This window comes from Amblyomma mixtum, chromosome 6, assembly GCF_055824585.1.
Source record: "Amblyomma mixtum isolate Tamu chromosome 6, ASM5582458v1, whole genome shotgun sequence".
NCBI classification, from domain to species: Eukaryota; Metazoa; Arthropoda; class Arachnida; order Ixodida; family Ixodidae; genus Amblyomma; species Amblyomma mixtum.
In genome coordinates this window covers 82,499,150-82,512,490 of record NC_143017.1, presented here as the reverse complement: position 1 = coordinate 82,512,490, position 13,341 = coordinate 82,499,150, and the positions used below count along the sequence as shown (strand labels likewise).

Here is a 13,341-nt window from a genome sequence, read left to right as displayed (position 1 = left end):
GTGGTCGTCCTGTATTGCCTAGCCTTTATTTTAAGGCTCTGAAGAGTCTGGACTATTGAACGCCAAGGGGTGACAAGGAGTGTCATCAATGGCTTCAGCTCCCCCGTTCTCCTTAGGCCTGTTTTTTGTTTTTTCACCACGACACTAAGTCTGCCGACGCCTCCTAGCGGGTAAGGAGGAAACGTGTGGTGGGACAGCGAAGCGATTCTACAGAAAGCTCAAGGTGCGGCCGCAATAGTCATCATTTAGCAGTAACGTATTCTGCGTATGCCGAAGCAGCTCACGAATTACTCATCGTCAACGGGACTAAGGCTACGGCTAAGATTTTAAACGAGGCCTATCGATGCACTGCGGAGCACCTCACGACAGGTAATGCAATGGAGCAAGCAAAAAAAATATATATTTTAAAGAACCAGCGGAGGCATCCACTCGTCGCAACGGAGAGCTGTCACAACAATCGTGCCTTCGACAGAGAGGCTCGCGCGCGCGCCCAATTGCTAATCCTTGCGTCGCCTCTTCTTCCAGCCTGCTGGCTTCCACGACGAGTCTCCCCGAACGAAACTGCGGACACAGGCGTCCGCGCGAGGTCGGATAGGCGCGGCTGAGCGTGCGAGTGTGTGCACGCGCTTCCGAGACCCCTCGCGAACACGCGAAGGAACGAAGACTCGAGGGGGGGGGGGGGGGGGGGGGGGTGCTGTATAATAACGACTCGCACAAAAGGGCCATTACGCTGGCGAGCGAGCAAGCTGGTGCCGGCGGTGTCCGATTCGTTAATCACGTTTCAGCGGCTCGGCTTTGAGCCGCGTATGTTGTATACACTAGCGCGCGGTCGAAACCTGCCGAGATCTTGAAGGATGCGTCTCTGACGAGCCGGCTCGATCGCGCGGCAACCCGACGCCACCGTCGTCGCCGCGGCCGGGGGATCCTCTATACTTAACGTTCCACGGAGGGTGAGAGAAGCGTCGGTCGGTCGTCTTCGTCATCTCCATACGCGACCGGTCGCCCGGAGAAGAGGAGCGCGCATGAAAGAGCTCGCACAGTGGAGAAAGAAAGATGAAGAAAGAAAGACAAGGGACATGCGGACCGCGGCGAGCAGCGCCTTGTTTTCGACGCCGCGGCGACGGCCAGTCTGAATGCGAAGTGCGGCTGGCGAATGCCTGAGGGGTTGATGGGGAAGGTGTATGAACTGGCGCCCGCCTTTGCTCCCCCGACGCATCTACATGTATGCAGCAGAGAGGTGAATTAATAAAGCGACTCCTAAGTCGTAATGTCGGCCGGAGGAGTTTGTCGATGCTTGATTCTAACAAGTGGCCATCGTAGGCCCCACCTAAGGCAATCTGAGCGATGATTTTCCGTTTGACCCAACTGGCTTGCATTTGGTGTTGAGCTCAAGAAAAAACTGCGAGGAAACTTTGGCAACTAAAGTGTTAAGAGGCACAAACCGAGGACTCTATGCCGTGAAGACTTCCAATGGATGTGACGTCACATCGTTCCAGGGGCGATATCGATCCCCAATTTATACATATTTCGGGGATCTTAAATGCTAATTACGCTTAATTTCACATTTTTCCGTCTAATTTGACACAAATCCGACGTTTTTCCGACCCTTCTGTGACAATTTTCACTATGCCGTGACGCCTTAGCTATACCGACGTCCGCGCTATTTCGACGCAATTTTGACATTTTTGCCTATAATTACTTAACTAATTAACCTACAGTCATCAAACTTGGCTTCTAGGTTCATTCTTTCCTTCTCTATCTGAAGCGACAATTGGTTTTCCTCTATCTTCTTCAGTTCCCGAGTTAAACACGTGTGACACGCTTTGTTAACGGACGTTTGTATGAGCCATTAAAGGCTTTCGCCTTGAAATGTGTTCAAATAGTGAAGCAACAGATGCATTTGCCGCTTTACTTGAGCACTCATTCTAATGCGATAGATGTTTTTATTCTTGCGTGCGCTCTTGCCGTGAAAAAAGACTTGCCGGAAAACGTTTACCTGCAGCGCTCGTGTAATCGGCCCAAGCCTGCACATTATTTTGAAATAGAAGCCACAAGGGCATTCTCACTTCGTGAACACCTCGCAGTCGTGGTAAAGCACGTCCACCGCCTCTTCATTGTTCACGAGGAAACAGTCACGAGCGGTAGAATGCTTCTTCTCACTCTTACTCGGGATAGCCTACCTCCGAGTCGTTTCTTGGCACGCTCGACTGTCTATCTCGCCCAGACGACGAGGGAGGATGAAGAAGGGAAGGGAAGAAGGCGCCGGGAGAAATAAACCGGACGACGCGGGTAATTGCCTCCTCCCGGTGTGACGTCACTGTCGGCGAGCACTCGTGAAGAAACGAGGCGTGACCTATGCGCGGCCGCTTCTCGGGGAAATAGCGCGCACGGCTATATACCGAGAACAAAGGGCCCGCTGGATACAGCTCCCACCATTCTTAACGCTCGGGGTTCTACGTGGAGACCAAATCAAGTGAAATGAAATCGAATGAAGATTGGTGCAGTTTTCAGGAGCCAAGGTTTGGAATGCTTTACCCCCAGAAATAAAACAGTCCCATGAAACAAATAGAGCATTGCGAACACACTTTATGAGCCTTATTTGACATATGTGACAGTTGTTTTCGTTTTGTGTCTGTTGTACCATGTTTTTCATGAAAGGTTTTTTTCATTCTGCTGTAAAATCCACATTATTTTATTTTTTCCTCGTTGTATGACGTATTTTGGTCTTTCGCCGTGATTTCGTGCTTTTCATTTTACACAAGTGCTGTGTCATTGCCATCATGTATTTCGTTTCTGAACCCCACACTAGCTGGCTATGGGTTCAGTCAGTGTTTTGGTAATTTGTATGGCAAGAGTAGAAATAAAATGAATGAATGAATGAATGAATGAATGAATGAATGAAATGTTTGTTTCCATGTATAAACAAATACATGAAAGGGCTGTGGAAATAAGTTCCCCAAGGGTAACTTGACCGGCCTAGTCGTTCTGACAGCAGCGGAGATAATAGATGGAACAATGACACTCAAACCCTTACAAAAATGGATGTCGAGTTTCTTTTGAACATGTATGGAGAGCCTAATGATTCTAAAGGATCTCTATAGAAACTCGCTGTCTATCGAGTCAGCTCATTAAGTAGTCTATTTACTCTTTAACGAGACCTAACTATAAAATTTTGCTCTGTACGCAGTCAACAGAGATTCTTTAGAATTGGTTCTATAAGAGTTCATAATGAGTCAAATTTTATAGAATTTCTTTCGTGCCTTCACTATATGAACTCGCTCCGTTCGCAGTCAAAACAAATTCAATAGAATTTCCTCCGTAAGACTTTATAATGAGTCAACTTTTATAGAATTTCTTTCGTTCCTTCACTATATGAACTCGCTCCGTTCGCAGTCAAAACAAATTCAATAGAATTTCCTCCGTAAGACTTTATAATGAGTCGAATTTTATAGATCGTGTTTTGTGCCTTCGCTATATGAACTCGCTCCGTTCACAGTCAAAACAAATTCAATAGAATTTCCTCAGTAAGACATCATAATGAGCCAAATTTTATAGAACTTCTTTCGTGCCTTCACTATATGAAGTCGCACCGTTCGCGTTCAAAACAAATTCAATAGAATTTCCTCCGTAAGACTTTATAATGAGTCGAATTTTATAGATCTTGTTTTGTGCCTTCGCTATATGAACTCGCTCCTTTCGCAGTCAAAACAAATTAAATAGAATTTCCTCCGTAAGACTTTATAATGAGTCGAATTTTATAGATCTTGTTTTGTGCCTTCGCTATATGAACTCGCTCCTTTCGCAGTCAAAACAAATTAAATAGAATTTCCTCCGTAAGACTTTATAATGAGTCCAATTTTACAGAGCTTGTTTTGTGCCTTCGCTATATGAACTCGCTTGGTTGGCAGTCAAAATAACTTCTATAGAAATGGCTCGGTATCGCTTCAAAATGAGTCAAATTTTTTAGAGCTTGTTTCGTGCCTTCGCTAAATGAATTCGTTCCTCTCGCAGTCAAAACAGAATCTGTTGCATTCTCTTCGTAAGACTTCTTAAGCCAAATTTTATAGATATTGTTCGCAGTTTTCACTATATCAATTCGCTCTAAAAGGCGGTAAAACTTTAAATCAAACTGCACATCAGCAAGCTAGAAATAATTCAACGCAAGCATATAACATTAAATTTTCGAAAGGCACCTCTGAATCGACGACCGATCTCAAGAAAAATTTGGCAGAACACAGCGGCAATGTATTCGTTTGCTTTCTTGAGTAAAAAAACAACCTCACCGCCGTTACGATCACTTGAAATCTCCAGAAACTGGATCAACAAAGCATACAAATACCTGTAACGAATATTTTTTTCCTCATTGAAAGACAAAATACGATCAGCTCTCACTACTGACTAATGAGCATGAATAGGAGTAGCCTTGTACATCGTTGTCATTGCATTCGCCTTTTTTCGAATTCTTGTTGATTTGTGTCTGCACCAGTTGTTTCCTTTTTTTTTGGCGAAAAAATGGGCCTTCTTCCCGTAGCGTCCTGTCTATAGCATAAACGCTGCGCACGTGCTCTACCACGAGCAATGTTTGCCGACCAAGCACACGACGCACTGTGCGACAGTAATTCGGTGCAGTATTAGCAGAACCTCTCCAAAACTTCGTAAGTCACCTTTCCAGCATCGCAAAAACACTTTTACCATGGCGTTGCGGCTCGCGAGGGTCGGGAGTTGGGTGCAGCACTGAGGCCTGGCAAAGCTGCGTTTCACCGTTCCGTCGCGACTGCAGCGTGGTGACGGTTCATTTGACGGCTTGACAGAGTTGCGCCTAATTCCTTTATCGCCGCAACAACACAAGGCAGAAGCGTGCACAAGAGGCGCGCGACATTTTTCGGACAATATATTTCTCCAGCGCTGCACCCGATTTCTGCCACCCCCCCCCCCCCCTTCTTAAAAAAAAAAATGACCTCAATGGTAAAGACCCCTTCCGCTGTAAAGAGAGGCTGACTTCGCGAGTTTTGCAAAAGAGTAAACCTGTAGTTGAGACGGGCAGCCGCTACAGTAAACAGGCCCATTATTAAGATTATGTTCCTAACGTGCTTTTTTTTATCTTCGCTAGTATCTGTAGACATAAATTAATAAATATTGTTTGTTTTAAGCGCTTCCCACATTTTGCAACAGACAAGCTATCAGGCCTACAATTCAACTTCACTGTGTGACGAAAATTCCTTTACCATGCTGGCATGGCCCCACCTTGAGTATTTAGTCGTTAGGTGCATATTAACTCTATGTTAGGTGCAATGCTGGCTTTTCTAGTCCGAGCAGATGTGCGCGCGCTTCATGCGGACGCCTACCGCGCAGTCTGATAGTCGATCCTCGACTCAAGGACGCTGAACCAGGCGTTGCCTTCTCAAGGGAGGGAGATGCGTCTAGAACCACGTTGGTAGAAATGCCAGCACTTCTAATTATGAGTCCTGCCACACAGAATGAATTTCGCACCACAGAGTTACCGGCTCTCCCAAGGAAACAGAAACCGAAACTCTGACCACGAGTAGCGGCAAAAAATAAAAAAAAGTCACACCGAAGCCAATCCAGTCCAATCCCAAAGTCGTCAGCAGCGGCGCCATGTTCCTTTTGTTGCCGGCCGGCCCAACGTTTATAGATACTTTTTTAGTTCCATAACTCCTCCCCTGAAAGCGGGCGCTGCTTGTACCCGGGCGGTGAGAAGGCGCTGCAGTCGAGGTTTGCGCGGTCGCCGGCGCGCGCGCGGCTCCTCTCCTGCAGGCTGCAGTTACTGCTCAGCCCGTGTGCGCGGGTTTGTCGTTGCCTTTTTTTGTCCATTTGTGTTCCTGTGCGCTCTGCGAACACGTGGTCCCCATCGTGCACTCAAAACAACAAACGCTGCTGGCCGTGAAGCAGCTTTCGAGCGCGACAATGCCAACTTGCTTCGTACCCGGCTGTACCAGCGGGTACAAGAGCAACCCGGAGAAACGCCATCCGTACGGAAGCAAGAGGAAATATCAAACTCATTGCATCAAATCAAACCGTTGAGTCCCTGCGGGTGACATTGATGTCAGTGCTGTCCATTATAGACTTCCTACACAGCAAGGGCGTCAGCTGTATTCTCACAGCGAAGTTAAATGAAGACCCGCTTGAGGTAATTCACGTTGAAAAAGCCTAGAAATGCTCATATATAATGGGTTTTGTTAATTCAGAGATTTTTTGACCTAGTGAGCCCATTAGGAGGTGACGAAGACCACCCTACAGTGACAAAGTTCAGGCAATTATTTAGGAGGTGGTGGAAAACGTTGATTTGCTATATTCTAGAGGCCCGTGTGCTGTGCGATGTCAGTGCACGTTAAAGAACCCCAGGTGGTCGAAATTTCCGGAGCCCTTCACTACGGCGTCTCTCATAGCCTCAGTCGCTTTGGGACGTTAAACCCCAATAAACCAAACCAAACCAATCTATTTTACAATATTTTTTGCAGCTTCAGATGGAGTCTTCCATCTTATCATTATTTAGGCTGCTTTTTTCTTTTACACAACTGTTTAAGTAGCTATGAAATGGAACTGAGACGGGAACTGATCGTGTCTTATTTAGTGCCTTCGAGAGCCTCGGAGAAAAACGTCGCGACGCCCTCATCCAGAAAAAGGCTAGAAAGAACAGATCTGGAAGGAACTGATGGCGATACCTTTCAGGGACTTCTCCAATGCTTCCAACGACCACAGATACAGTGTTCCATCACCAGAAGAAACAGCCTTGTACTATTTGGCAGTCTGTGTGGCTTTCAAAATGAAAAATAAAGCGCAATGTGAACTCTGTGACGCAATGTGACGCACTTGGCAGGCAGGATTATCTGCCGCGTGATGCTATATGCTCATTATTGAGCGCGAGTATGTTAGTGGCAGTCTCGCGTACCCTTCTCGCGTACCGTACCCTTTGCCTGTGTAAGCGCGGTAGAAGGTGCTATAAAACAGGCTTGAAAGGGCGAGTTGTTTGGCGACCTGTTTTGGAACGTGCTGGATTCTCTTGTAAAAAAAGGCACGAATGGTGTTGGTTTACCAGAGCATGCTGAGGTGTTCACAGCTCAATTAATTTACTTTTATTTAGTGACACCCATGCACTTCTTTGCGCGAGCATAGTGGTTGGAAAATAGTAGTGCCGTTAGAGCTCAAAAAGAGCGAAAGTAGGCGAAGCTTGTCTGACAAATTAGTTGACAGCAAATCTGTCAACAACGATGTTTAGTGGGTTTGTGAATAAATTTTTTCTATTTAAATGCCAAGCGCCTTGAATTACTCTTTCATTTCGCCTACATCGGTATCGAACTCGCGGCTTTCGGGAAAGAAGCCGCGGGCCGTAGCCACCGAGACAGCGGCGGGTTTTATTTGCACCAGTATTGCTGTAATAAACGTAAAAATAATTTTGCGCGTAATGCGAGACACAACAGCCAGTCGCGAAAAACTGGTTCGGCGGATAATACGAATCTATTGAAGTAGCAAGGTTAGGTTCATCTCACGAGAAGCAGAATCGAAGCACGCATTTCGTCATTGCCCGTACAAAACGGCCGCTTGTGACACGGCTCAGAATACCGCTCTTAAGTTCGCAAACGCGCTAAGCACACATGTGTTATGAAATACCTCCGGGCAAGAGCCGGAAACAAAAAAACAGCAGTCGCGCAGCGATGATTCAAATGCGAGTGCTCGTGCAAAACGCTGCACGCTAGCAGACGACTCTCGCTCTCCTAGCTCAACCCGCGATTGCAGCGCCGCGGTGGCGGGGACGGCGACAGGCCGCCTGCTCCCTACGGGCGCTGCGAGGAGTTATGGAACTAAAAAAGTATCTATAAACGTTGGGCCGGCCGGGTGGCGTTTCGGGCGTAGTTTTTTTTTGTTGCTGTTGCGCCTTGTGTGGTGTTTTCGTGCTGTGGTTTTCGAATGTGCTACAAAACTGGTGCGTGACCTGCGTGCTTCGAAAGACCTTCTGAAGCACCTGAAGTTCTTCTCAAGATATTGGACGTCGTATTGCGCCCTGCACCACGCCGTGACAATGCCGGCATCAACGTGGAAGAACGAACGACCTTGTGTGATTGCTTACGAATGTGAGTACAGTTCTTGAAATTATCTGCCAAAATGTTGTACTGGGGTGCGTGAAGTGCTGTAAATGCTGCTGGGTGTTGTCTGACAACTTCTTCGGAGTGCAGTAGAAGTTTGAGCAACGGCTTCCGCAAGTGCGCTGTTTGCACGTGACCGCGAACCTGTCACACAGCCACGGAAACCGTCGCTTCGCGCCTATAACTTCCTCTCCGCAGCGACGAAGTTGTGACATGGAGTACAGTTGCATGTTTTTACTCTCATGATATCGTTGTGCTCATTATTGCGATGATTGGGACCAACGAGCGGAAAGCACTGTGTTGGAACGACGTATGCTTCTCAGTGGCAGTAGTTCCCGGCGTTTAGTTTTTTCGTGCTTGTATGTGTGCGTGTGTACAGGGTATAATTCCAAGCTGAACAAAACATGGTCTGCCGAGTCCACGTTACAAATGCTCACAGTACTCAGGCCGTTCAGTGCCTAGAAGTGGAATGACGATGTAGCTGCAACCGACTAGAGTTGCGCACGTCAAATGCAAGAGGAATGTTGCGGATGAGTTTCGCCGCGAAAATAACTTTTGGTAATCTCTTTCCGGCGTTATTCGCTCATAGAGAGTGTTTGTGGGCACTGGCTTTGTTTTTTTTTGGCATTTCAAGCATACTTCGTACTGGTGCAAAAATGAATTGCACACTTACGGCTGTACCATCGCAAACTGCGCATGATGTTTTCGACTATGCTTTGAAATAATTTTATTTCGAAGGAATTTATGGTGACGCATGCGGTTTCTCCAGAGTTTATCAAAGAGAGAAGTACTGAGACTTGGATTTGGCCGAGATGTTCCCACTTGCACCGTAGTGTCATGCCGTAAAAAGCTTATTATTTTATATTGTGTTATGTCTGTGGTATTGGTGCTGATTCATTTGCCTGGCTGTAATCTCACTGCTTTTCTGCAGCAACTGGAATATAGCTTTATTGATCTCGCTACCAGAGTGCTAGAGATATCGTGTTTTTAATTTATGTAACTGAATGGAGTCATTTATATGGATGCAATGGATTATACTGGCTAGCAGTTTAAAATAGTTATGTGACATTGTTAACGCACTTAATATCTTTCTACAACTATTTCAGCAGTGTCAATCCAGCATTAGTGGAGCAGGGAAGTGAAAAGTTTTCTAAATGCAGCAGGATCAGAATCCATCCCTTTGCTTAACGAGGGGGTCGTCGGCATCACCATCTTGTCAGATGTTTAGTGAGTGCAATTACTGTGTTTGAGTAGCCATTCCCAGAGACTCAGATGTAGACGCTTTGTGCTGCCTGTGAGCTACTGAGGTTGAGTTACAGCTGTTCTCAGTTTTCACTGCACCTAATTTACTTACTGCAATTAATCAGTCACTTGTAAAACACAGAAGACAGGTGAATTAGTTCTCTAAACAAAGTGATTGTGATTGTCACTGCATTATAGTGGCAATAAATATGTATTAGATGAATACTGTTACAGGCTAATGTAATAGTTATTCATTCTTATGAAATGTTCTAGTCTGGCAGCAGTATCAGTCACAGCTGGGTGGTGTTTATAGTTCTTTTCGAAGTGTGCATGCCATTTATTTTGAAATCATATACTTTCTGTATTGTGCTGTTAGTACTCTTCAAAGCTAGATCACTAGAGTACTACTGCTTGTAGATTCTGATCTGATTGATGCTTTTGTTTGCATTAGTGTGAAAGCAGTTGTGTGCTAGGTCTCACTGACTGATTTTTTTTCTTTGGCCTATACGCAGACATCTGGGTACTTCAGACTGGCAAGCATGGGTGGTGCCTACCTGACACCTCCTCGTCTCTGCACAGACAACAATGATGCACCTAATAATCTACCGGCCATGTCACATCATTGGCTTACTGCAAGTGATCAGCACAGTTTATGAATGGAAATGCTGGTATCTATGCAATTGAATTATTGTACTGTGGGATATGCACAATGAAGATCACATCCAAAGAATAGATGGAAGTGCCGATATGAACCAACAGTGCCTCCTTTTGACCAATTTTTATTTTCAGAATAATGCACTCAATTAAAAGATATGAATTCTAAACTAAATATGTCTATACCAGCATAGTTAGGAAGTCAGATCTTGTATCAAGCATTTGCATATTTTAAATGTGTGCTTTGAGTTGGTTGTTAATATCCCAGCACATTTATCCTCCTTACTATTTACTACAAAGGAATGAAATAGATTGGTTTTCGAAATATTTGTTTTGTTTCTCCTCTAAACCGAATACAGCTTTTCTTCTCATTTTTCTTTTTGTTCAGTTCACTTGATTACTGCAGCATATCATAGCTTTCTTTAGCAGTGAATTTTGCAGCCTGCTTATGATGGTCTCTTAGATTGTTGGGCAAGCTGACCATTGTGAATCCAGGCAACACTTAAACTCAGCTCAGGAAAGCATATGCATAGGTATAGTATTAGTTGCCTGTGGACAGCAGCAGTTGAGTGAAGAAAGGGGGCTGTAACAGATGACATTCACAGCTTATGTTGTCACCTAACAAGGATTATTGAGCAGCCAACTGTCAAGCATCCTATTCTGGCCGCCCTGTATTCCCTATGGTCGGATCAATTTGTACATGTGAAGCAATGTAGGAAAACACAAGTTACATATATGTAATGAAAGAAACCAGTTCTTTTGTTGGCACACTCAGAGATTTGATGTACAGCTTTTTTGTGGTTAATAGCGAGTAGTGCAAACCAGTCTGAATTAAAATGCCAACAAAGGCGCGTCCTTGTAGCAAACGGTAGTATGCAGGATGGCTATCTGGTTCATTATTGCTCAGTATCAGACATAAAGTACTCCTTGAAATTTGCATCCTCATGGGACGATTTTTAGTCATGTAGAGTAGAAATGAATAATGTACTTTGTTTTGTCATTCTTGTACTTTGCGTCTTGCTTGAATTAAGAATTTATTCCTGCTCAAAGGAGTACAGACACCTAACTTTTGGGTGCATGTTTTCTGCTTTGTAATGATTCGTAAGGCATGGATTATTATGTGGTATTGTAGTATGCCCGCTAAATAATTTACAGTTCAATTTCTTTCTCATGCTGTTTCGGTTTCAACAGCCGAACGATCACTGTGACATCAAAGTGTGCTTACAGGTCTAGGAGACATGAAGAAACTGATATAATCACTGCTTTGTCCTTTTAATTTGCTACAATGCTAAAGCCAAGCAGCCTCAACAGCCGGAATGACAACAAATGAAGAAGCAGCAATTTGCTGTTTTTTCATGCCTCATGTGACCTATAAGGGCACGTTAACGTTACATTCGTTGTTTGGATGTTGAAACCGTAACAGCATGAGAGAAAAATTCAATTATAAATTATTTATAGTTTGCAGCTGAATACCACCCGGTGATCCATGCGTAGTAGTGTCTTCCACATTACTGTGGAGAAGAAAGCATGCCACCAAAATTAGGTGCATGTACTGTTTTAACAAGAGGCAGTTTAATTCTGGAAAGTAGATCTCACGTGTCCTTCAAAACAATTGTGACTCCTTCATCATGTTCACTCTGCTGTGCACGCAATCCTTGGGACAGCTGTAAATGATATCCTTTCAGAATACTACATAAGGTATACAGTGCTTTCTAACTTTTAATTCTCACAGAATGAACATGCAGCTAGCCTTTTGCTGTGGCTCCAACTAGCATTGTGTACCTTATGTAGGGCATAAGTGAATAAAATTAAGGCAGGCATATACTCAGAGCTGTTGAAGGCAGAAGGCTAGGCAGTATTTGTTTGAGTCGCTACTCCACTGTTTTTTCGTGAAAACACTCTCTTTGAGGTGTGATCTTCGTTGCACATGTGGCGCAGAAAATGAATCTAAAATTACTTGATTGTCTCAAAATAAAATGTGCTCGTACTGTTCGTGTGCCATGTCTCCTATCAGTTTCATCATAAATGCTGCTAATTACTAAGGCTCGCCAGGAGCTGCAAACGTTCAATTCCATAAGCTGCTGTAAAAGTTGCTAAGTGAAATAAAGTTAGTTGATTGTATGTCGTGTGCTGTTGCTCTGTATTTCTTGCATGCTTACAGCAATCAGTGGTTACATCATATATGTTACATTGTACATGCTGGGCGGAATGTGGTGGCCAATTAGTTATTGGAACTCATTACTCAGATCTTATGCAGTGTCAAAAGCATCACATTGCAATGAAATAAATGCATTCCAATGGATTTACGTAAAATTCATATAACTAGTTTCAAAAGAAACTTGTTACAGTATTTCTTTTAAAGGATGTTAGCCGTGTTCCTATAACAATGCGGTGGCCAATTAGTTATTGAAACACTGTACTCAAATTCTATACAAATTCAAAAGCAGCACATTACAATGAAATGAGTACACTCAAAAGAATTTCTAAACAATTTCTCAAGGAGTTTCTAAAGCAAGTCATTACAGAATTTCTTTTAAAGGACATTAGCCACATTTCTATAGCAATGCGGTGGCCAATTAGCTATTGAAACACTGTAGCCAAATTCTATACAGATTCAAAAGCAGCACATTACAATGAAATGAGTGCGCTCAAAAGGGTTTCTAAAGAGACTCCTCAAGGAGTTTCTAAAGCAACTCATTACAGTTTTTCTTTTAAAGGACGTTAGCCGTGTTCCTATAACAATGCGGTGGCCAATTAGTTATTGAAACTCTGGACAAAAATTCCATACAGTTCTAAAAGAAACTCATTACATTTTAATGAGTAAATTTGAAAGACTTTCTAAAGAATCACAAAAGCAATTTTTGTAAGGGAAGTACAGCGCAAAACATAATTAAACAGATCGGATTGAAGCTCCAATGTGATCCCGAAGGCTCGCACTTGGGCCAATGAGCCATCTTATGTACAATAACTGCCGCTTCATCGCTGCCAGCTAGCGCTTTTAGTTTGTTTTGTATATTTGTAAACAAAGCAATAAGCATTTTGTTTCCATTTGGCCATCGGCTACTACGTATGCTCCAAGGATGTTAATTCTGCGTTGACCGTTGGTCTTGCTGTGCTACCAATTTCGCGATTTTTGTGTTTCGAAACAAAAGACGCCACAAGAGGCGCCTCATCCTTAGTCGTATTCATTTAGCCACCTTTTAACGTCTGCTGCTAAATACTTTCTCACTCGTCTTTCTTTTATTTGTTTTTTTTTTGGGGCACGGTGGGAGGGGCGCTGAAGTGGACTGTTTTTCTGGCGCAACTCCTGCCTAAGCAAGCTTTCATAATGATCTCTCCCATG

At 44.1% G+C, this 13,341-nt stretch overlaps 1 protein-coding gene and 1 long non-coding RNA gene across 3 annotated transcripts in view; one reads left to right on the top strand and one right to left on the bottom strand.

The window, feature by feature from the left end:
* The window catches only part of LOC149339567 (uncharacterized), a 121,302-nt gene that overhangs the window by 75,958 nt on the left and 32,003 nt on the right, over nucleotides 1-13,341 (bottom strand). The gene's annotated exons all lie outside the window — the stretch shown is intronic.
* On the top strand, nucleotides 7,851-12,119 carry LOC149339568 (uncharacterized). The gene is made up of 2 exons (XR_016283530.1): nucleotides 7,851-8,090; nucleotides 9,857-12,119. It is a non-coding gene; the product is annotated as an uncharacterized LOC149339568 (long non-coding RNA).